General features: G+C 42.3%; 1 protein-coding gene across 1 annotated transcript in view; it reads left to right on the top strand.

The window, feature by feature from the left end:
- Window positions 1–3,926: 3,926 nt before the first annotated feature.
- PTPN14 (protein tyrosine phosphatase non-receptor type 14) overlaps window positions 3,927–24,439 on the top strand; it is a 113,705-nt gene continuing 93,192 nt past the window's right edge. Inside the window, exon 1 of the mRNA XM_084515616.1 lies at window positions 3,927–4,224. The gene's annotated coding sequence lies outside the window, so the exon portion shown is untranslated. The remainder of the gene's footprint in view (window positions 4,225–24,439) is intronic.

The following is a 24,439-nucleotide window of genomic DNA, read 5'->3' as shown; positions in this document are numbered from 1 at the left end:
ACACAGCATAGTTTATTTGCACAGATAATCAACCAAGACTTTTTCTGGTCTACAAAACTGGGTGCTGGCTTGCTTGTGATAAGCTGTAGAGTACTACAACATGTTAGCTCATGCTTGGTGGCAACAGGTTTGTTTTCCAAGATTGCGTAATCCAAATTCCTTTTCTAAGAGATGACTTTGAGAAGCTCTATTAAATGGAATAATTAATGAGAGCAGAGAATACTACAGAAGTAAACTTTTTTTTTTTTTTTTTTTTTTTTTTTTCCTTGTGGTAAGCTTCAAACATTAAAAGTATGTTTATAAAGAACAAATATGATTTTAGGAATGGGAATTTATACTCATGTACTACGTGTCTGCTTATGTTACAATCAGGTCAGTGTACCCAGCTGTTGCACATGACAGAGATTTTAGGAACACAGTTAGGGTCACATTTACAATACAAATTGGGAATGTGTTGCAACTGCATTCTTTGATTTGATTGTAATGTAGATGACTGTAGGGCTAATTAAACATCATCTGCTGTTCACAGGAGAAACCACCAGCTGTTGCTTAAGCACAGTTTAAAGACAGTTTTATACAAAACAGGTTATGACATGGTTTCACCAACCAACAAGGACTGAGATTTTTCCATGTTATAACAAGACTCAAGAATTGCTCTAGCCTCAGTTTAAACACATTCAAAATATGTTTAATACAGGTCTTGCTAGCAAGGTGCTAAGACACTTCAAATTGAATTGCACATGACTCTTCGGGTAACATTGACATCATAAAAGTCTACTGTATTTTGACCCACATAAAATCAATTTTCCCCTGCTGATAGTTAACCATTTGGTCAAGCTGAATGGTGCTGGGCTAAAACTTTTCAGAAGGGTTTCGAGACAACATTCAAGCCTGTCAAATCCGTTCATTGGACTTTTTTTTTTTTTTTAAGTAATGCCTATCTCCTATAGAGTGCTTTCATCTGCAAATCAAAATGCACTTTCTTAAGATCACTATCATTAGCTCAATTTTCAGAGAAGAAAACTACGGTACAGGGATGTGCTGCTACATGCCCAAGATCTCACAGAAGACTAGTAGCTAAGGTAGCTGAGGTGCAGTCCTATGTCAATATTTTTTCCCCATCTACTCTACCATTCCATAGAGCGTCTTGGTATAATAATCCCATTGAAACTGTAGAAGGAACCAATATAAAAATTAATTTACACCAGGGCAGAGGTAATGTTTTGGAGGTAAATTCCATAAATCATTATAGTAAGTCAATAGTCTCTAAATATTATTTAGAATTTTCACCTTTTCAGCAAATAATAATCATCATCATCATCATCATAATGCTGTAACATGATCCCCTAGAAGACAATATATAATCCAGTTTACAGATGACTGATAGAAGATTAACCTGTCAGTTTTCTGGACAAATTTGAACAAGTATAGAGGTTTGGAAACAATTGAATGATTTGTATCATTTGAACACGGTATTCCTGAAGCAGCATGAGAAACACCTAAATTAGTTTCCATATTTTATGAAACCATTCCCCAAGAAGCAGGTAGGAACTCTCTGTTTTAACCAGAGTTATATGTTCCTAGCAGCTCTTGGAAAAAAAGTTCAAGGTATCAACTGTCCTGGAAAGGGACAGTGGCACCAACATAACAAACTTCCTTATAGAAGATTCCACGCAGTAACTGACTATGATGTCTGCGAAATTCTGTATTTCTAAAGCACCTACTGCTGCAGTCTGAGAGTTTCATATAGACATTAATCATTGTGTTAAGTACTCTCATGAAAAAAGTAATGGTCTTCAGTATTCCAAGTTTCAGAAGCTTCTCTTGGTTGGTAACTTTGAAACACATTTCATTTTGCTGAGTCTGTTGAGCTGACCTTTTAGTAAAAGCTATTGCTGACAAATAACGTTTATTTATTTTGACTGTTTTTATTTCTTCTAGGGAACTGCACTGCTGATAGCCGATACAGAAAATCTCCCCTCCAGAACTTTCACCTGTCAGCACGTTTATGCTTCTTCTAACATTATTTCAAGTGAAGGTAACTGAATAAGTTTTCTTCAAATGCAGGGAGACCTGTGAGAGTAAAAGTGACTGGCTGCTAAACCACAAGTTCAACTGGAAGACTCCAGGCAGCCAGCACACCACATTGAGGCATAGCTGCAAAAGTCAATCTTTACTGTCTCAAAAAACAAAGACCTTATACCTCCCACAGTGTGGGGAGAGCCTGAAAGGAGCCTAACAAGTTCAGCCTTAGTTTTGAAGCATGCTACCCTCTCATGCAACCTTCCACTCACTAGGAAGAAGCCGTTTACTGGCACAAAGTTGAACCGCAAAAAATTCAGAGCACAGCAGCTCTATGCTCCATCTTATCATCTCATTCTGACACCCGATGTTGCTTCCAGATTGCTACTCATAGTTCTGTATCTATATGCGGTCAAGTATAATTCAAGCTGAAATCTTAAATGGTGTTACTTCTCAGTGCCTCGGTGTAGCTACACGTAAAATGGGGATAATTACTTACTTCATTAAGGTGTGGTGTTTGTAAAATGTTTGAGAGTCTTAGATGAAAAGGACTTTCCTTGCAAAATGTAATTATAATAATATTATGCCAGAGGTAAGGCATAGGCCTGTGATTCCACATACGGTATTTAAATACAATTACTTATCTATCAAAATCAAGAATCTGTGCTATTTCTCCCTCTCTCAGCTCCTGATCCTCTTACCATTATTAATCCGACTGAGCCGGACTCCAATGAATCTGCTCACATATTGCTTAAGTGTACAAGTAGCAGAAATACACAGCAACTCAGAAAGAGCATCACTCCTCATTTATCACTATTTTTCATATATTTAGCATTTGTTAAAATCTTCAAGTTCTTTTGTCACAGCTTTAGCGTGCCTCCATTTGACATTTCTACAGGTGCCCGCTGGTAACAGTATTCCTGTACGCTTTCGGGCACATGGATAATTTTAGACAAATGTAACGTAACACAGAAATAATTGCAAATTGGCCACCAGCGATGACAAGCAAGAGTGTGTGCGCATCATTTCCAACAATCACACCACCCAAGCCCACTGTGCTCCATTCAACGCCTCCAGGTAGCCCCAGCCTTCGTGAGGGCGCTGCTTGTTTCCCCAGCCCCTTGGCATGTTCTCTTGAAGCAGGCATTGGGAATTCTTGACTGGGTTGGGAAGCCTTGACCGTGTTGGGAAGCCTTGAGTGTTTTGGGAAGTCTTGATCACGTTGGGAGGCCGTGACTGCGTCAGGAGGCCATACTCAGTCTGGGAAGCGATGCCGATTTTGGGAGGCCGTTCCCGTGCCTTCCAAGCACCGGGCACCCTTCCTGCTTCAAAGCAGCACCACGTCTTACCCACCCCGCTCCCCAGCCCAGCTCGATGCCCCCACAGCAGCCCCTCTCCCGCAGCCCTCTCCCTGCCTTGCGGGGAGCCGCAGGCATGGGGGGCTCGGCGGGGAGCAGCCGCCCTGTGCCCGAGGCCAGGCTGCGGGCGAGGGGCACCCAGCTGCCCCGGGGGGGGACACACAGGAGCACCGAGGGCCCGTCCCGGCCGGTCCCTGCCGGCCCGGGGAGGCGGAGCAGGGGCGGGGAGGCGCCGCGGGCCGGCCCCAAACCCTGAGCGCTGCCCGCGCCCGGGGAGGACTGCTCGGGGCAGCCGCCCCCATTGGCAGCGGCGTGCGCCCTCCTCTTCCTCCCTCCTCTTCCCTCCTCCGGGGGGGGCTTCAGCCCTCCTCTTTCCTAAAGGAGGAGGGGGGGGGGGGGGGGGAAGAGAGAGTGTTTAAAAAAAATTAAAAGAAAAAGAAATCCCAAGTCGTGTCCCCGACGTCTCAGCGGCCGCCCCACATTCCTGGCATTCCTGCGCCGTGACTCCCCGCACCGCGCCGCCCCAGCCCCAGCCCCAGCCCCGGCCCCGGCCCCGGCCCCAGCCCCGCCGCCTCCGGCTCGCCCCCGCGGGCCGCCCGTCCCCGCCCTGCCGCCTGCCTCCTTCCCTCCTTCCCTGCCTCCTCCCCTGCCTCCCTGCCCGCCTCCCTCCGTCCCGCACCCCGCGGGCGGCAGCAGGAGCTCCGGGCGCCGCCGCCGCCCCGCCGAACTTCCCCGCCGTGGCCGGGCCGGGGCGGCGGGAGCGGCTTCTCCCTGCCCAGCGCCCCGGGGAGCGGCCCCGCCGCTGCTCCCCGCCCGCAGCCGCGGAGCCGGAGCCGCCCAGCAGGTAAGGAGCCGAGGGCTCGGGGCTCAGCACCGCCTCGGGAGCGGCCCGGCTGGGCGGCAGGGCTCGGGGGGCAGCCGGCGGCGCAGCCGGGCTCGGCCGGGGGGCGCTCGGCGCTGCGCGGTGCCCGCCGCTCCCCCCCACCCCCGCCGCCCCGCCGCGGCCTTTGTTGCTCGGGGAGGGGGTCCCGGAGCCCGGTCCCGGTGCTTTCAGACCCCCCTTTTTTTTTGGTGTGTGTGCGGCCACCGTGGCGAGCATCCGTCCCTCCAGCCGGCTGTGCCCGCTGCGGTGCAACGTGCTGCCGCCCAGAAAGTTTTCTTGGGGGTTTTTGGCACCTAGCCTGGTGCTGGAGTTGGGAGGCATACCTCTACCTGAAGCTGCTGCTTTATATATTTATATATATATATAAAATACATATAGATATATATTTTTCCCTTAAACTCTGTAGATAACCACTGCCGGCTTGGCTTATTCTAGAAATGCTGCTAGGTGCCGGAACCCCTCGGAGTTGGGGGAGCATGCCTCTAAAATGGCTCCCCCCCATCACACGCCGCCACCTGCCAACCTCTGTATCACGAGGGGTTTTTTGGGGGGAGACAGCCCTGATGGGGCTGCTCGGCTGTCCGGGGGTGTCGTGGCACGCAGGTGACAGCCCTCGTGCTTGCCCTCGAGGGTCTGTAGCTGACATCCAGCCCTCGTTACGGGGCACAGCATTAAGCGTGTGTTATGTTATAGGAATGTAAGTAAGCTGTAGGCCCCGTGCTGCTGTTGGCAGGACTTTCTTCAACTGCTCTCGGTTTCTTCGGGAGGCTGTGCCAGAGCTGCTTACAGGCAGAGGGCACTTGTGTGTATCTAATGGGTCGCGATACAAAAGTTGGGAGCTCTGCGAAACTTAGGTCTGAAAGAACGGCCCGTCAGCTAAAAGGTGGTCCCCAAAATCTGTGGCAGAGCCTTTCTGCCGTGGCATTCGTGTGCAACAAGCTTGAGAGCAGGACTGGCAGCGTGCGGTCTCGGAGGATGCAGTGGTGCAGACCAAGGCCAGGGGGAGGGCTGCAGGGCTGATCTGTGAGCAAACTGAGGTTTTGTGTCTGCTTTGGACAAACAGTTTTAAGCAGGCCTTTTATATGCTTCTGTAAGAGGAGCAGTGTTGGTCGTGGGGGTTAATTAGCAATCAGTGTTAATGCTAATGCCTGACTGCTCTCCTGGTCGTTCTTGTCCAGCAGAAGCCCGTGAGTCAGTTATCGCAACATAGGCATGGAATGGCTTTCTATGAAAAAAATCTGCTCCTGCACACTTAGAAAATTGTTTTGGCCACCGGTGGCTCTTCCAATCTTAAATAAAGTATTTATTATTATTAATAATAATAAAAAAGTTACCTACCTACTTCTGGTAACTGTGCTGTTTCCTTTTTCTCTGTTTGCTTGGTACCACTACAGCCAAAGGGCCTGCTCATCATTGTTTCCTCTCATATCCAGCAAGGCTGTGTTTGATTAAATGGTACTCAAGTAGCTCATTTTAAATTGGATTTAATTTTAGCATAGGTGTGTGCAGTGTGAGAAGGAGTGAACTTTAACTGCAGCTCCTCAGCTGGAAGCAAGTCCTTCCCTGTTGCAAGGGTTAGCCAGCTGAGAGGGGGTTATAAACTGCTGGTGATGTGCAAATCATAGCAAGTTCTCAGGAGATGTTGCTGCTCAGGGGCTTATAGGTCTTAGTCCTGCAAAGACTCACCCGCATGCTCTAATTCATCCTCACAAATACAGCTTTTGAAACCATGGAATTTCTTTTATATATGTAATGATAAACATGTATGCAAGTCTTTGCAGGAGCTAGGCTATAATATTTAGTATGTAATATATTTGTGTATGTGTATCCAGCTCAATTACAAGGAGACTTTGATAAAAGCTTAATTTTTATGCAGAGCAGGTGCTGTAAAAGTCTTTTTGATGTCCATCACGAGCACAGCGCGCCTTGGCCTGTTGTTCTCTGTGGAGTTCCAGAAGGGGAGATTGGTAATGCGCTGTGCCACTGGTCCTTCTGCAAGGAATCTGCACAAAATTCTCTGAAATTTTTGTCTGAAAAGCGAGTGCAGTCTGTCCTGTGGGGTGCCCAGCTTCTGCTCAGGGCTCCTGCACACCCTTATGATTTGTGTGCAGTGAGCTTGGAGCTGACAAGGTGACCTACAAGATGACATCTCGCATGCTCTGCTGGGATGGGGCTCCTCATAAATGTCAGAATAGGCCTTGGAGCAGGAGCTCTTCCCATGACTCTTCCCCTGTCCTCTTTCTTTTGGCAAGTATGAGGGAGTGGGAGAACTCTGGAGTCTGCAAGGACTGAGTTGAATGTTCAAGTGTTGGAAAGCTGATGTTAGGTGCTTGATGGGAGTTTTGTTGACTCCGTCTTCATCCCTTTCATGAAATAGTGGAAGTTGATTTAGACAGGTTTATACTGCATCTTTACTTTTGGTTTGTGCACGTTATCAGGATGCTTGTTTCACACCTTGTGCTTTGGTATGTAAGAAATAAAGGAATCAATAAAACAATACTTCTAAGGCAGCATGGTTGAGATATTTTTCTTCTGCATTGATGAGCATGATTTCCACTACATCTGTTGCTGTTTTTTATTTGTTAACAAATACAATTGAACATTTTTTAAACACGTCATGCATTCAGGGATGGCTTTGTGTGAAGGATCAAAGGATTAGGAGCATTTAATTTTGTCATCTTCAACTTTCAGTGCATACTATCGTGGAATTTAGCTTAGTCTTAGGGAACTACCAAAATGAGATGGTTGTCAAATGAAGGTAATGTGACTTTGCAAATGCAGTCAATGCCTTCTGAGCAATATTGATTGGTATTTTTGGCTTTAGATGCAGGGGAAAGTACATAAGTCTTCAAGAATGCTCTTCAAAGCATTTCTCAAGGTCAGACTTATCAATGCTAGAAGTGTCATCTGTAATTAACGGTGCAAGACTATGATGCAGCACGAAGTATGGGAAAGAAGCATGCACATTTGTTTTAAAATATGTTTTCTGCTATCATTGCTATCATAATAAGTAGTTGTACATGTTATAATTAGCTATAAATGAACAGCTTCTCAAAAAAAACTAGGAAGATACAACCTAAGAGACTACAAACTTAGTATTAATTAAGCATGAATTTAACTGATACTGAGAGGGCTTTCTAAACAAAGGATTTTTCCACAGGGAAAAGATGTGTGAAATGTTCAGTGAGTGATATTCTGGAGAGAACACTGTCCTACAACCCCGGTGTAGTGTTCTGTATTGTGGGGCATTCTTGTGTTTTGCTAATGTAAGGAGTTTAGATACCAAGCTTTGCTCAACACCATGCAAGACTTTTTGAAGTTGCAACTCTGTTTCCTAGTTCTCAAAGAATGTACTTTTCCTGTTTATTTCACCGGTACCTAGCTGAAATGATCTCCTTTATGACTAAGAATACATCTTTTTTTTTTTTTTTTTTTTGTCAGTAAACCTTAAATTACCATGTGATGTAGAAACAACTCTGAAAAGAGGGTGGTGAACATGTATGTTGGTGATCTAATAAACTAGATGAATGATGGTGTGCCAAAACTTGCTAATGATGCAAAAGTATTTGGATTAGGCAAGATTGAAGAAGACTGGAAAGGGAATCCAAGAAAGCTGGGTAAAAGGGAAGCACAGCAGATGATGTTGATAAATTCAAGAATATGCATGTTGGAGGTAATAATAATCAAGTTACTTGTTCATGTTACTGGATTGTAAATTAACTATATATTAAGGTGGGGAGAAAGACTTTAACAGTATTTTATTTGAACCTGTGCACCTCCTTAATGCTTAGCATCAGGCAGAAAAAAACGACCGCAGTTGTTGTGAAATGCTGTGTTAATAACGCGAAGGAGGTTATTAAACCAGTGTTCAAATTCACCTGGAATACTGAATTCATGATCTCCTATCAAAGGAAAGAGATTGAAAAATATTCACATGAAGTTGAACTGAAAATATGAGTGTAACTTTGTGTCAATGCTATCACTTAGAGGAGGTAGGATATATATGTGCAAAATACTTATTTGATATTAATAAGTGATAATTACCCTTTGGTACAATGCATTGACTAGGTGTAAAGTGTAGTTTGAAAGGCAGCATATAAAATACAGCTAAATCGTTATGTACTTTTTAAATACAAATAACAGTAATGCTTACTGTTGAAGGAGAACATATAAACCAACAGCCTAGTAGGATAAAAAAGAAAAATGAACTGTTTGTAGGGATGGGAGGAACAGTTACAGCTACAGCTGAAGGGATGTTAACTATGGTGCTCCAGGGCATAAATCAACCATTATCTGACAGGGATTAAGAAATTTCCCTTAGGACAGATCATGCTACAAGTGTCTGGTGTGATGTTTCTTATGTCTTTTGGAGACGTAGGGTAAGCTGCTGCTAGGAACAGGGTAATGGATTCCCGTGCTCCACTGTGGTGGCTCTAGTTAAAGGTAGTGCAGGTGGAATTGAAATACTGTGCTTTTGTGTATGATCAGGATTCACAGAAAGCTTGTTTGTGACTTTAACTCTTTCATAAAAATGAAGCATGTTTTAATGTGTTGAGGCATGCTCTGCTGTGGCCGGGGCTGTTTTAGGGAAGAACATAAATGTCAGTCAGGCTTCATTTGAGGAGCACTGCTATTAGTTACTAGTCAATTCAGTTATCTGATGATCAGCAATTTCTAGTATGTGCTTTAATGGACAGAGAAGACTTTCCAATTTATGTATTTATTGCAAATATTTCTACATTCTTCAACTGAATGACTGTCACAGTCAGACAGATGACTAACACTGGGACCAGTTTCAGAATGTAGCTAGGTCTTGTGTAACTCAGTGAGTGGGCCTTTCAAAGAAAATATAGTCAAATGGTAGTGTACCGACTGCTGTGGAATTCTTGCACATCTATAGGCTGCAAATGTTACTTTTGCAAACGACAAAGTGGGGAAAAAATTAGTAGCAGGCAGTGTGACCCATCTAAAAATCAACTCATGTAGGCAGATTAGTGTCTGTGTGGTGTTAACACAGATAAGCTTTGTCTACAGAAATTTCAGAAAACTATACTGTAACTCAAAGGATAAAAAACATGGTTTTCTGCAACTTTTAGGTGACCTGACCAACCAGAATGAGCTGCCTTGCTGGCTGTCTGGCAGCTCTCTACAAAATATTAGGAACGGATTTTCTGACTTCCCCACTGAAATGGCCCAAGCTACTTGGACGATGGCCTCGTGCTGCCTTTCTGAACTTGGAAAGCAAGGTGAATGGAAATAGCTTGTGAAGGTACAAGAAAGTTGATGTCCTTTGGGGCTCCATCAGTTCAAGGCGTAGCTACCCAGTGGACACTGGTCGGGCCTTCACCCGGGGTCAGTTGGCTGGGTAGGAGAAGTGTGAGGTTACCAGTAGTTGCTTTAACTTGCGTTTGTGCAATTCTGTCGTGTTTTTACAACTGACAAAATACTTTGCATTCCTCGGGTTTTTTAGATTAGCTCTTATCATGGAACTCCCTCTTTTGAGAGGAGGCATTCACTACCTTGTAGATAAAATGCCTTTAGCTTTTTATTGATGATGTTAATTGAGCTAGGTTTTTGGACAAGCCTGGGCAAAATCAGGGGGCTTTGCCCATCAGAGATTCAACTCATAGGAGCCAGATCCTGTCTTTGAGATCCTGTGTACATGACATTTTCATCAAGACCCCTTCCCTCAGTGCTTTCATTTATTCTTTCAGTGCAATCCCACTTGTAGTGGATCCCACTTGTAGTGGAAACCCCACAATTTCTGTGTATGCGATATGCAGTGCTTACCTCAGATCCTTTAAAGGTGCGGCAATGTGTAAAGGGATTTCTACACAAAACTTCGGGCCTGTTTTTCACCAGGATGGAGGGACAGAAGAAGGAAAAGTAATATATTCACTGGCCTAACTTGTCACATGTTGAAGTTCAGTAAATTTTCTGATGCTTTTAGTGGGAACAGGCCTTGAAAGTCCTGCCCCAAATATATAAAAGAGAGATTTCTGAGAAAATCTGCACTCTTCCTTAAGAGTTTTCCAAAATACTTCGTGTGAGCAGAACTGCCACAAGATGAAGAATGCAGATGATCAGCTGATAAGTTTATTTCAAAGGTCCTGGAAAAGGGGCACCTGAAATAATAGTAACTATTAGTATATTTTTTTCTTTCTTGCTTGCTTGGCGTACTTTAAAGGGAGTTGGAGCTACAAGGTTGTCTGGATGTTTGTTTGTATTCTTCATAGTGTTGTGAAGATTCAGTCTGTTTCAGAAAATGCTTTGGTCACTTTACCAGGAAAGCAGTTGGCTGCTAACTTAAGGGGATGGCTAATGCAGTCTTTTGCTGGTAGACAGAAATATTAGCAGAGCTTCAAGAGCTCTGGTAGTTTCAAACTGGAGAGTAGACAAGGCAAGTTTCTGCTTACAAAATAAACATGTCATGTAGACATATTTGAGTGTAGGTCCTGTGATTCCTTGCAACTTTGCCAAGACTGTTGTGGGAATCTGTGATAGCAGAGAATGCTAAATCACACTATTGCTACTTACATGCTGCTGCTTCCCACTTTGTTGTGGTTCTTTCTGAGAATAGAGAAGAGCAGTGACAGAGTTGTCTTGCAAGTTTTCTTCCATGTGTCCATGTTTCCCTGGATAGCTTGGTGCCTTAAAATGCATTTGTGCCTAGTTTGAAATTTATGAACTGTAGGAAAAAAAATGATAGAAAGAAAAAAAAACTCTTTGCTTTTGTAGGGTATGTTTTTGTGCGACTCTTCACTGCTGAAAGGGTACATGGTTGGTCTGGGTAGGGTTTGCTTTCAGAAGACATGAAACCTTGCCTAACGGTGTCCCAGTTGTTCCTTCTGATGCACAAATGGGTTTATACAAGGAAATCGATATATTCTTACAGTTTTCCTAGAGCCTGAGTTAGGTATGAAGCTTGTTACCCATGTACTAATTAATCTGTCAAAATGTCTAAAAAGGGCTGGGTATGCTTAAGAGACAGTAAGGCATTTCACTATGGTAAGTCAGCAGTGTCAGCTTCTGTTGATGCTGTGTGAGGTTTCTTTCCTACTTAAGTATTTACACCTAGTGTTACGATACAAGTTTGTTCATATGGAGCTGTACTTTCATGTTAGCCTTATGTGTTTAGTGTAGTTGACAAGTACCGCTAACTCTCTGCATGCTGCTGTGAAATGTTGCACTTCTTTCCACCCCCTCCAGAGTACTACTTTAAAATATTCATGAGTGGCAAGACTGTGAGCTTGCCTGAGCTTACTTCTGACAGTAAGTTCCGTGCAAATAAATTGTTATATGAGTGGGGTATTCAGCTTACTTCAGAAAATACTGTCCACTGTTAAATCCCTCTGAATTTTGCTTTCTTTATGCTTATATTACTGTTGACTTACAATGTTGTTTTTTTTTTTTAACCTTGGGTGGAAGCAGAAGAAATATGCTTCCTAGTCTCTTCATGCTGTATGTTTCAGTCAAACAGAGCAATGAAGGCTATGACAGTGACAGCAAAGGAAACCCTCAATTATTCAGGTAGTTTCTTAGAATGGAAAAATGGGGTGGTGGATGGTTGTCTTGAACAGGCTGCTCACCACAGCCTGAGAGCGCTGTGGCCACAGTTTTGAGAATGTAATGTGTGTTGATTTTGTTGAGTGCCTTTAAGAGAAGTTAAAACAGGGGAATGAAAATAAAATAATATTTAAAATTTCAGTGTTGAAAAATACCCTTCTTTGGTAATAGAGTGATTGTATGAGATTAAGACAGAATCTAGACTGTTTACCATGAAAAACTTCTGATAATGAGCCATATGATTTATTATATTAATTTCTCAAGAATACCAAGAACTTTGCTGTGGGGACAATCTTAAAATAGACAGTCCACTGGAGCATTTGGTGAAAGATTTAAGTCTCTGTGAGAAAAAATGTACAGTGCTCTAGCTTTATGATGGTAGAATCACAGAACGCTCTCAATGAGTTCCCCCAGCCTGCGCTTATGGCTGGAATTGCCCTGATGCAGGTGCAACACCTTGCACTTGGACTTGTTGAACCTCGTGAGGTTAATGTGGACCAAGTTTGTCCAGGTCCCTTTGGACAAGCTCACCTCCTTTGCAATATTTTGTACTTCTTTACCTGTACTTTGATATGCACTTGATTTGCTTTATCCTGAGATAATTGACAGGCCATGTATCTGCTCCCCCATTTATATTCTCGCCCTGTCAATGATGGTCTTGGGTTGTGGTGCCCAAGCCAGGTTGATTCAAGCTGTGCTGGTGCTTGTAGAATGGTTTCATCAGTACCGTATGCATCAGCGGGTCTAAATGCAGCGTGCATTAAGCAAGGTGCTAAACCGATCCCATGGAGATGGGAACTGTGCATGATGACTTGAATGCAGATATTTCTTGCTGGTGTCTCACTGAGTTATTTTGCTGGCATGCATGGCTATCTTCCTGTGCAGAGGTCAAAGCTAAAGGAATTTGACCAGCCTAACAAACCGACAGTGCTGGATGTCAAATGCTCACTGCAGTGTAAGGGACTGTGCAAAGTGCCAAACAGCAAAGAGTCTGTTCTGAATAATGTTGTCAAGGTCGGATGTTTGAAGTCTTTATGTAGCAAACCTTCACCTGTTAGGAAAAGAGACTGAAGCTTTTTTTGTTTGTTTATTTGTTTTTAAACACGGTATCTCTCTTACCCCATCATGGTAGGGAAATACAGAAAGATTTATAACATGACTCGGATGCTGTAGTTCTGTCAGCCAGTGAAAACCATTAATTTGTATCTTCCCAAACGTGACCAGGTTTATTGCAGGCCATGTGTGACTGCATCATGTGCTGCCCATCTCCGTACCTGTTGTTGCATTTGGCATTGGAAAAACAGTGACTTGACTTGTCCATAAACTATCTAAACTTTCTTTCTGCAGTTTTGGTGTATCAAGAGTTAAAAATGTGTGCATGACATGGTCGCTCTGTATGTCGGAGAATTTGACAAGTTGAAATCAACTGCGGTATTTGTCTGCATGTATTTTCCTTGAAGGCTGTGTGTTAAGTCTCCCGTGTTATGTTTTTGGTAGTCAGTGTACTTCCATCCCTTCTTGACGGAAGGACCATGGCAGTGAGTGGTAGCTCTGAGAAGCCGATGGAAGTGTGCACAGAAGACATTATCAAGAATGTGGAAGCACTTTGTGTACCAAGTTTATGTAAGCATAGATGCCTTAGCTTGCCAACAGTGAGAACTTTACAAGGACAAGCTCTAAGGTCAAAGGAAATTAAAAACAAAAGGACGCCCAATTGCTGTGTCTGGTAGGACTGAACACTGATTGTTCTCTCCTTGTCCTGCCAGGATCGTGATGATAACTGTGTTTTATTTCCTCTCACCAGGTAGGCCATAAGGCATAGTTACTGAGACTTGGTTAGTTTAAATTCAGATCTTTTCCTGGAGATAGTTGTGGAGTGGCATAATTAGATAAAAGTGGCTTGGAGTCTTATGCAAGAGAAGCCAGTGCAATCCTTAAGTTATGTTCTAGGAGAGGGGAAAAATGCAATTCAGTTATTCAGGACTGCAGTAAATGTATTTGGTACCTCATACATCTGACACGTCTGGGAAGGTGGCATCATGATAAGCCCCAAGCAGGAAGCCCAGCCGGTGAGCATGGCATCCCAAAGCCTCTGACCGGTGCTTATCGGCCCCACTGCTGCCAGCACGACCAGCAGCCCTGCTGACCAAAGCAGAGCATTCGCACGAGCAGAGGTTTGCAGGATCAGGACATCCATTTGTAAGAGGAAATTGCATTTCCAAAGGTGAGCACATGAGAGCAGTCAGTAACTCTTGGCACTCGTTGTAAAGTCAGGCGCTGTTATGTTGAACCTGGAGGTTCATTAGTTACAAAGGCAATTGCTAGGATTTAAAACAAAAAGCTCTAGCAGAAAGATTGATGTGCTTAACATGAGTTCCTTTCGCATACTTTTTAGCCGTGTCTGGGAATAAGTAAACACCTCAAATAATCTCTGGTTTTGTCATCTCTTTGGTAGCGTGCTTGCTTCCTGTGTTATGAAAGGCATCATTAGATTAGCTGTGTTTAAGCTTCCTGTCTCACTGTTTTTTTTCCATTATTTTTACAATCTCTTTCAGAAGGCACCGGTATAATATTTCTGTAATGAAGGTTTTACTTTAATTATATATTTTCAGGTTGAGATTTTTTTTCCTCTCCGCGTTCTTCACTTTCTCTAAAATAACTTCCTAACTGATGCTTTCTCTGATTTTCTGTTTAATGGCATGTGCTATTGTAATAACATACAGGCTGAGAAAAATAATACTACTTCTGTCTAGAACCGGTGTTCTTTGGTAATTTGTACAAAAAGCTAAATGGCCTGTTTATCTGTATAGTTTCTTGTTCCTTCTCTGTGAAGTCCTACTTTTAAAGTATTATTATTTTTTGGTGTGGTGTATGTGCTGCAAGAGCAGTGTCCTTCACTGTGCCAGAGCCTGATGACTTCAGTTTCCAGGAGTCAATAGAGAGCAGGTCCTCAACGTATTGCATCAAAGTGTGGGTATTTTGGTGGATTGTTTTCAGTTTGTTAGATGTCTGCTTATCGGGAAGAAGGGTAAACTCACCTGTGTGATAGCTCTGGTTCGACAATACGAATCCTGTGAACTGTGTTGTTTACTTGCTCTAACCAGCCACTCTGTTACTTTTCTTGGCATTTCGTGGGGAAAGTGCTTTTGTTTGATTGATAACCCTTTGTCTGTGAACTTTGTTTGAAAAAATAAGTATGTGACGTGCACAGTGTCATGTTTGGCTCAAATCTAGGGTGGCACTTTGGAGACCTTCTGGCTTCTGTTAATAAAACAAGTAGGAGATTTCTGTTAGTTACTGTGAAAGCAGCAAACCTGACTTCAAAAGGTGAGAATTCTTTGATTCCATGTTTTCAACTTTTAGCATCTGCCTGCAGGTGAGGGACAAAGTAGGAAGTGGGCTGAACTCTTCTAATTTTGAAATATATGTTTTAGCATAGTCTCGTTTTAGCATAATCTCATACTGTTAAGCTTGAAAAATCTGGACACTGAGTATAACTGTGCTGGATTTCAGATGCAGTTGCTTACTTATCAAAGCAAAAGGTACATCTAGATAGGAGGCTTTAAAGCAAAAAGCAAGATGGACTTTTCATAATTGTGTGGTGAGATCTCCTCTGGGATGTTCTCGCATTCTTTAGACCACGGGCAGACATTTTGTCATTGGTGTGTATCCTCCTCAGCCATTTGCTTCTCTCCCTTATGCGTAAGTCTTATTTTCTGTCTAAAAGTGCTGTTAGTGAAGGGCTTTTTCTGATGGGTTTCCCTTGCTGCTGTGGCAGACTCTGGGTCCAGGTTCAGGTATGGGTCTGGGGGTTCTGGGTCTGGTTTCAGGTATGTTCCAAATACATTCTTTTTCTTTTCATGATAACTTTGGAGATGAGATGATCTTTATTTCTAGTGGACCTCTGTATGTGTGTAAGGCCATTTCTAATAATAGATGCTGTTTGCTTGTCAGGGTGTGTATTTGCCTATAATGTTTGTGAGTTTGCAATCCTCAGTGTAAGGAAGGAGTGAAGTAACAGGTGAATATGAAGGTCCTTAGGCTTGTATTTAGGTCTTACCACCCTGCTTAGAGTTGTTTGGTTTGGCAAATGCAGCTGCTGCCTTGCCAATTGATGTTTCTGTAAGGATTTCACATCAACTTGTGTGTTACCGCTATCTAACAGGAATTAGCTCCTTTTGTGTTTTTATATTTAAATATAGTACTAAGCTTGGGAATTTTCAGAATCAAGTCTTCAGATTTATTTATTTTTTTATTTTTTTTCATATTCCATTTTTTTGGGATGCCAGATAGAATGCAGTGAACCCAGAAACTAATTATTACTTGAAATTTTCCATGGCCTCTGTTTCTTTCTTTGTGAAGTCATTGCTTCGTTTATTAAATCATTTAGGCTCTTTCTGAATATGACACCTGTGGCAGAGTTAAACAGAAGAGTTTGCACCAGTTTGTCACTAGCATTCATGTTAATCCACTAACTTAATTCTGCTGCGGCAGCTGCACTATGGTGTAAAATCTTGATCTTATTTCATAATGAGGCTTCTCCTTTGCACTTCCTGTCATTTAATTTATTTGCCTCTTAGAACCACGTATTATTTTAGCAAATGACAGATTTATATTTTTAATTTTTTGTCTATGGCCACAGGACAAGTAGCTTCTTTCTTTCACTTGAAAGCCAGCTTCAAGGGCATCCTAATTGATTGCTTTCACTCAGTTGCTGATGTTATGCTCTTCATTTGAGCGTCATTGTCTTGGTAGTAATTAAACAAAAGCCCAGTTAAGTCTCATGCTATACTTCGGAAGTAGCTCGCCAGAATTTGACAGGTGAACAAAGGAAGTTTCATTGACAAATTTCTTCAGAGGAAGATGTCTCAGTGGAGGTCTGTAAAGCAGTGCATGTGATTTTAGCCGTGTAGCAGCTATCACTTTTAAATTATTTTAGATCTGTGGCTAATTCTTCTGCTCTGAAGATGTGAATGAGAGCTTGAGAGCTAATTTCCATCCAGCATCAATGTGAGTGTAAATCTATAAAGAGTCACTTTAAGAGTGGAAAGAGGAAAATGAATTAGAGCAATGTTTTTTTCCAACTGTGTCTCGCATGGCTCTTGGCATTCACCCTGCTGAAGAAAGTGGCTTGAGAAAGGTGGGGAAGGGAAAAAGATGCCTGGGGAGGAGAAGAGCCTGCTTTAACAGAGCTTTTTAGAATAATTAAGGGACCGCTCTACTATTGCATGAAAACTTGTCAAATGTTAGAAGCAGAATTTCAGACGGGTCCTCAGCTTTCTCTCCTGTACTGTTAACTTCTTTTAGTAGCCACAGCTCTGTCTCACTGTATATCAAAACCAAGACAGTAATTGTCGATGGTTCCAAGTGTGTGTGTACATTGTTATGTTTGATTTCCACTGAGCCATAAACACTCTTTGTCCTTTGCCTTTTACTAGCTATTGGCTTGGCTATTCCTTGTGGACAGGAAAGCTGTGTTTAATGCTTTGTAAAGTGGCCATCAGTTCCTTGCTTTTATCTCCATTCAGCATAAATTATTTTCAGCAAGGCCACAGAGCTGTTTTGGCCAAGATTTTCAGGTGTCCCTTGTGGAGAGCTATTTCAGGGTAAAGGCTTAATCTTACTTTCTTCCCCTTCTCTCTATTTCATTTCTCCTTGAAGAATACTGATCCTGCATGATTGGAGCCCATGGTTGGTCTCCACCCTCTTTCATGGCTTTTTTTTTTTTTTGTTGGCTTTTTCATAATTAACCCGCAACTGGATAGACTGAAGCATATTCTTTTGCCCTTAAGCTTGGAAACTTGGTGTGCGCTGCAACTGCAATATTTCTAAGGGGAAATTCAGCCTCTAATTATCAAATTAGATGCACATTCTGGTTCTTTGGCATGACTTTACTTCTGCCCATCTGTTAGGTTGGCTCTTTGCCCTCTCCGAAAGTAGCCTACCAGTCCTAGCTGAGCAGAGGAGCCAACCAAAGATGGGTTAAGAGAGGCAGCCCGCAGAACGCTTTATGTTAAATCCCGCTTGCCAAAAGCTCTTCCTGTTTGCAAACAATGTCAGCTTAAGCCCATATGCTTCATTACATGGGATGACATCTGTGCAGACAGATGCAGGCATGGCAATACAAATGACATTTGATAAGGAAGGGCATATGTTATGAAACCAGACACCACGATGGGTTTAAGACCTTGTCTTTACTGCACGCGTGCATGGAAATATAGAGCGCTTCTGTGCTCTGCTGAGAGAGAGCATTCCTCAGTCAGGGTCGGACCTTTGGAGCACATCGGTGTTGCAGGTTTCTGCTAGGTGTAACAGCAGCCATACGATTCAGTTGTTGAGAGTTATTAGCCTGGATCAGTGTTTGGCTTTGGTATTTGTAACTTGCATTGAGAGTCCAGCAATTTGCACAGTGTAACAAAACATGTTTGGGTAACGCCAATGAAGGAGGTTCTGTTGTGGGCTGTCGTATTGAAGGATTGCAATGCTATCTTCCAAAAATACCTTCAAGGAAATTCACATATTTGGTTTTCAGAAATACATGATTTGAATGCGAATTTTACATGTCTGGGTACACGAGATCCTTAAAAAGCTCATCTTTTAGAATAATTTGTTTGTCCCTTTGCTAGGCTGTGCTGCTTTTTCACCAGAGGTGAGGTTTCTGTCTAAAACTACTTTTCTCAATTACCTCTGCTCTTTGGATTTACAGTGTGAGCATTGCATTTAAAAACTAGAAAATAATTTTAGTTATTGGAGGCTTCAAAGAGATACCATCGGGTGAAGATCCAGTTATAGCTCTCTTAAGCCAACTTCCACATTCTAAACCTGTCTGAGCCAGTGTCACTTACATGTAGTTTTCTACTCCAGCAATGCTTTCTGTTGTTACTGTGCCTATGGTATAGCAGCATACATACAAATAAGGGACTTGGGGTTGTACTTGGAGCCTTTCAGACCAACGAAGTCAAAGAAGTGGTGCAGAGCCATGCAGCTGGCAGAGGAGAGGGGAGAGCAAGCAGTGATCCTTGCACCGTGACCAGGGGAGGTCAGTAAATGGTTCTGAAGGTGGCTCCAGAGTGGTTTAATTTCCCTCTGCTGCCACATCCAGAAATCCCTAGGTTACGTTTAGTAATTTTGAAGTAAGGCAGAGCATTTACTGGTAATGCAGACAGAACTGGCCTCAATCACAACAGCACCAAATAGGAGGGCGGATTCGGACTCTGAAGGAAAATTAGCACTCTTTGTGTTCTCCAGATTAAGCTTTGTATAAACTGAATCATAGCAAACCAAAGAAAAGGCATTTTAAGTGTTTTTGCTTTGATTTCTGTGGTCAGCAAGGTATAAATTGCAGCAAGTCCAGGCAAAACATTTTGATGCTGAGGTGTAATGTAGAGAAATATTTGTGATATTCACAGGCGAGTTGATTTCATTTTATTGGGTAGTAGTGTAGAAACAATGTTAACTTAGTGTATTTAATTAAAAAAATACACTGAGTAAATATATTCTGTTGGAGGTTTGGAGCACAAAAAAAAAAACACACCTGTGTAGTATAATTGTAGAGGGTAGGTGACTTCAGTTTTTCATTCACTGGGATTTATTTTTGCAGCATTTCATGGAGTGGTGACTCTCATTCCTTGGTCGCTTAAGGTCAGTGCTACATTTACTAATTGAAAGAGCTCCGGGAGCATGTATAGCTGTTAAGTGCTCAGGCTGAATGTGGTTAGTTGAATTTGTAGCATCGTGGTGGGGAAGCCAGTCTGGAGGAAGAGGATTTCCGTAATCATACTGATACAGTCACTTTCACTACAGAGCATTTTTCTGCACTTCCAGGATGGTTTCACTTCCAGTTTGGATTAGAGAAAGGAATTCTATAAAGCCTTGAGGACTGTTGGTTTCTCTAGTTGGTTGGGGTTATTAAGAAACTTTTGAGTATTTCTTTCTATCCCTTTTCTCTCTTGGTTGCTTCATCTGTAATAGAGGGTTAATAATAATACTCCTGTCCCTCCCCCAAGTGCTCCATCACCATGGTAGAAGAAATACTGTCAGTGTTAGGTATTAGTCATGTTGTGCTCGTTAACTCTTTCCTTAAAGTGCTTCCATCCCAAATCACTCCCCTGTTTCATTTCAAACCGGATTTAGGAGCTGCATGACAGGATTTCTGATAGCTGTCCAGACTAGATAAAAATTCAGTGCAAGTTACTTGGATTAAATTGTAGAGACTGAGGTGTGTATTGGCATTTCTTCTCTCACTTTACTAAACTACTAAAAATTGCACCTGTTTGTAAAATCCATGTATCTGTATGAAATTATCTGGATTTTACAGAAATGTATATGGAAAAGCTGGCTTTATTTTGCAGATGGTCAAGGATACCCTTATAATTCACGTGTACATTTTTGGATACGTAGAGCGTGGCTTAAGTCTGCAGCGCTTTCAGTTATCATTGGCTCTCTGTGCGTCTGCATCTACACATGGTTTTTCCTGCTGAAGGATCAAAAAAGTGTTTTGTTTGTTTGGTTACATGATGAATTGCTTTGTTATTGCTTAAGCAAAGTAGCCAGAGGAAAGGCTTTGGCTTGTTTGGCCTGCACAGTGTTTTAATGGCAGTATTGCTGGAGACAGCAAGCACTGCAAACATGGGCGAAACTAGCGGTGTTCTCCCTCATTCTCATAGTGTGTTTTCAGGGGGAATGGCTTACCCCCTGTTTTCCCTTTGTGCATTGATTCTTAGTGCTGCTGTGCCTTTTGTAGTTAAATGTGCCTACAGAGATTGTGTGGGTTTTGTTTTTATTGTTTTGAGTTGGTGAGACAGGAAAGGGACTGCTGGTCATGAGGCATGGCACAATGCTCTTTAATAACGGGAGTCATCTTTCCTTCAGTATTAACTTCCAGAGGATTGCTCTTCTTGCTTCCTTGTGTTGCTCCTAAAAGTGTTTTCAGTGTGGTGTTCTTCCTTGCATGCTCTGGTGTTGTGCCAGCTGTGGGACTGGGCTCTCCAGCCCAAGCCAACCATCCAGGCTGTTGTTGTGATTTTAAGAATCAGCACTCAAAAGAATTCAGAGGAAATCCATTGCCTGGTGCTACCAGCATAGCAGCTGCATGAAGCTTCAAAGCTGTCATCTGACACACTGAAGAAATAGTTTTTATTTACAAAAACTCCCCTGTCAGTGCTTATTAGAGAATTTAGATGTTAGGAACTTCCTTGGATAGCTCACCTCCAGAGCTGATGGCTTGCTTTGAAAAGCCTGTTTGCTTGCTCCTCTGGTACAACAGTGTCAGCTATGAGGAAAGGAGGAGCGAGACAACTCTGAGTTACCATCTGGACCAACCTGGGGATCTAGACCATTTCCCTTTAGAGTAATGCTGAAAGGAATGCCTGAAGTCGAAGGCTGCTACATCTCGCAAACCAGATGCTATGCGAGTGTTGAATATATTGATGCCTGGCAGTAGTGGGGGACAATAAGAAGGTGGTGTATGTGTTACTCCTCCTTTGAAACTTGCTAAATTAAAATGACAGTAGCTTCAAATAGGTAGCACCACTGATGTTATATTTAAAAAAAAAAAAAAAAAAAAAAAGGATGCTTGTGTTGTGCTGGCTGAAAAATAGACAAAAAGAACGTTACCAGAAAACAGGGATTTTCAAATCATCAAGGAGATTCCATACCCTGAATTATTTTCTTTACAGAGGCAACCTGTAACTTAGCCCATGGTTGTTACAGGAGTAGTTATGCCATTGCAGATCTCTCCCAATGGTTTTATTCCTAACCGTGATAACTGATGATATTAATCCTCTGACACGAGCTTTCCACTGCTGTGATCATTTGTGCACGGTACTCTGGAGATGGGGGAGAAACAATGTCAGCAGCTAGCTGGTTACTGGAGGAGCAGGCATGTTAAACCACCTGACATCTGGTGAGTCACCCTCCAAGAATGTGTGATTGAATGATGGCTAACCGATTAGCCCAGTTGATTACAGCCAAATATATCTGAAAAGTGGAACGCTATTTCTGAAGGTAGCTGGAAGTGCAAACACCCATAGTTCACAGACCTTACTATAGAATAATTGATGGCTGCAAAAAAAAATCTGCCACAAGAATAGGCTTGTGCAGTAAGTATGTGTTCCTTTTTTATAAACAACTATTTCTAACATTTCTTATGAACTTTTTAATGTTGTTAATTCATTTCTATTGTTAATGACTGACTGAGAATTGCTACAGCTGGTTGTTTTCTGGTTGGTTCCCATCTGGTGAAATGACTTGACTGTTGAGGAGCTTCCACGCTGTCTTGACTGAAGCCTGCATCCTGGCTCTGATGGTAAGAACAAAATGCAAACATTGAGCCAACATTTTTCTTACAATCCACATGCTGAGCAAGACAAAGAAAAGTTCAGTTCGCTGGCACAGATGCTGCGTAGGTAAGATGTGAGCATAAGTCATGGTCAGATATGTTCTGTAACACATTTGTGTTGGGAACACGGGCCAGGGATTGAAGACGTTGACCTATCCTATGAAATAGGAAAAAGCAGAGGTTGTTCTTAAAGTTTCGTTTAGCTATATTTTCTGTTAAGAGAGAACAGAGTATTACCTAATAAGCCTCAAACAACCATTGTAAATAAGGAATCATAACAGAACGCAATCACGGTTGTAATCCTGCAGCATTTAGATTTGGGCATTGCCAAAGAGGCCTGGTGTGCCACCTCCTCTCTTCAGCCTGTGTTGCCACTGCCTGCTAGTTTTATGTTCAAGGGCTTTGGTGCAGATTGAGCAGCTTCATAGGACATAGCTATTCAGATGCACAGGGTCTCTATTACAATACTTAAGCCAAGTGTTTGATTTCTCCAAATGAAGGTATCTTTTGGATACTATGGATTTAAAAAAAAATGGAAATGCAATGAAGATGAAAAGTGAAATGCCGTGCTGGATTCGCTAGCAGTAACTTGTTACTGGAATGTGAAACAGTCTAAGATCAGTTTGTGTTTACAGATGGAGTATTGAAATTATGAAGCTGACTGGAACATGGGGCTTTGAAACAACTAATCCTGTGCAGTGCTTTTGTTTTGGTCACTTTGTAGATGCCTTTGTATCTTTGGAAAGAGATATGACCCTTGTTTCTGGTATTGTACACACTTACTGCACAAGCTTTTACTAAATTACCATTGTGAGACTTGCATCTTGTTAAACAAACATAGATTGAAACAGATTCCATGCTGTAAAAACAACCGCACACAAGCCAACTTCTTTGTGCATGTGGGTTATGTATCATTTCCCCTCAGGAATTAACAGCATACCTTGAACTCCACTTTTTAATTTGACTGAGAGAACGAGCCTTGCATACAGAAGAAGAAGGGAGGAGGAAAAAAAAAAACACACACACACAAAAAAAACACAACACCTCCTGGACTCTAATCTCTTAATCTCCATAAAATGCTTGAATGTTTAGCTTTGATAATATATGAAACAAATCTGGTGGTCCGTAACATTTCTGAAGTGCATTCTCCCCCCCCCCCCCTTTTTTTTTTTTTTTTTGTAGCAAAAAGAAATCAAAGCAGACATAAAATGATGTATGACAGATGGGTTGGTGTTGGTTAAGAGTTAGCCCTCAAGCGTGAAGAAATTCCATAGCTCTAACTCTGCCTTCTAATATGCCAGTGGAAAGTCACTTTGGTGGCCTGGTGATGATTCCTTTCCTGATGTAGCATAATTTTCCTGCCAGTGGGGTCACCATGCGTTTTGCATACTTATTTATTAATCCTTTTGATGGCAGAAAAGGGATTATCCAGAAGTAACGTCAAGAAATGGAACTCTTTGCCTAACAAGATTTTACACTTGGAGGCAGATCTTCTGAAAAATGTGTGATATCTGCCTCATTCTTGGGATCAGAAACTGGCTGAGATTCAAAATTAGGCAACTGAAATGATAAGTCAATTTAACAGTCGCAGATACAAGTGTAGGTTTTGCAGTCAAAGAAACTGCTTTGCAAAAATGCTGTATGCAAGGGAGAAGAAGCTTTCAGTTCCGTTTTCTACATATATTTCCAAAGAGAGATAGTTTCAGGGTGCTTTTGGATCCAAAGTGGAACTACTTTCCTTCAGGGTAGCAGGAGAGAGCTAAGCCCTATTTTCAGCATGTGTTTGTAGGTGAGGTGATCTCCAAACATGTTGTAACTACTCTGCTATAATTAGTTCTAGTGCAGGGAGGTTCAGCCTCTGTTTTTTAAGTCTCTAAGGTTGAGTTTAGTTGTGTTAGTTCTTTAGTTGTTTTGGTTTTTGGTGCAGTGTTTTGATCTTTCTATGGTAGATCTCATACAACCAGCACGTCCTGGTCATTGAAACATAGGCAAAATGGATGTGTTTTAGAAATGCTTTTAGCTCTTAAAGTTGATACCTGTCTTTTGTATTAAAGTGCTTGTCTCTGGTATTTTTCCAATCTTTGTGATTTTATACTATGAGTTTAAATTCATAGCAGGGATGCCTGCTTGAACAGTCTGCTCCAGAAATGCCTGCATGACCTAATCAGAATAAGAAACAAATAAAATAATAGCACTAAATGGTGTGGGGATTCGATTGGCAGGAAACTGGACCATGGTTAACTTCATTCGTGTGTGCTGCAAGCAAGCTGA

This window comes from Aythya ferina, assembly GCF_964211825.1.
Source record: "Aythya ferina genome assembly, chromosome: 3".
NCBI lineage: Eukaryota > Metazoa > Chordata > Aves > Anseriformes > Anatidae > Aythya > Aythya ferina.
Note: the sequence above shows the minus strand (reverse complement) of the source record. Positions and strands in the feature narration are given on the sequence as shown.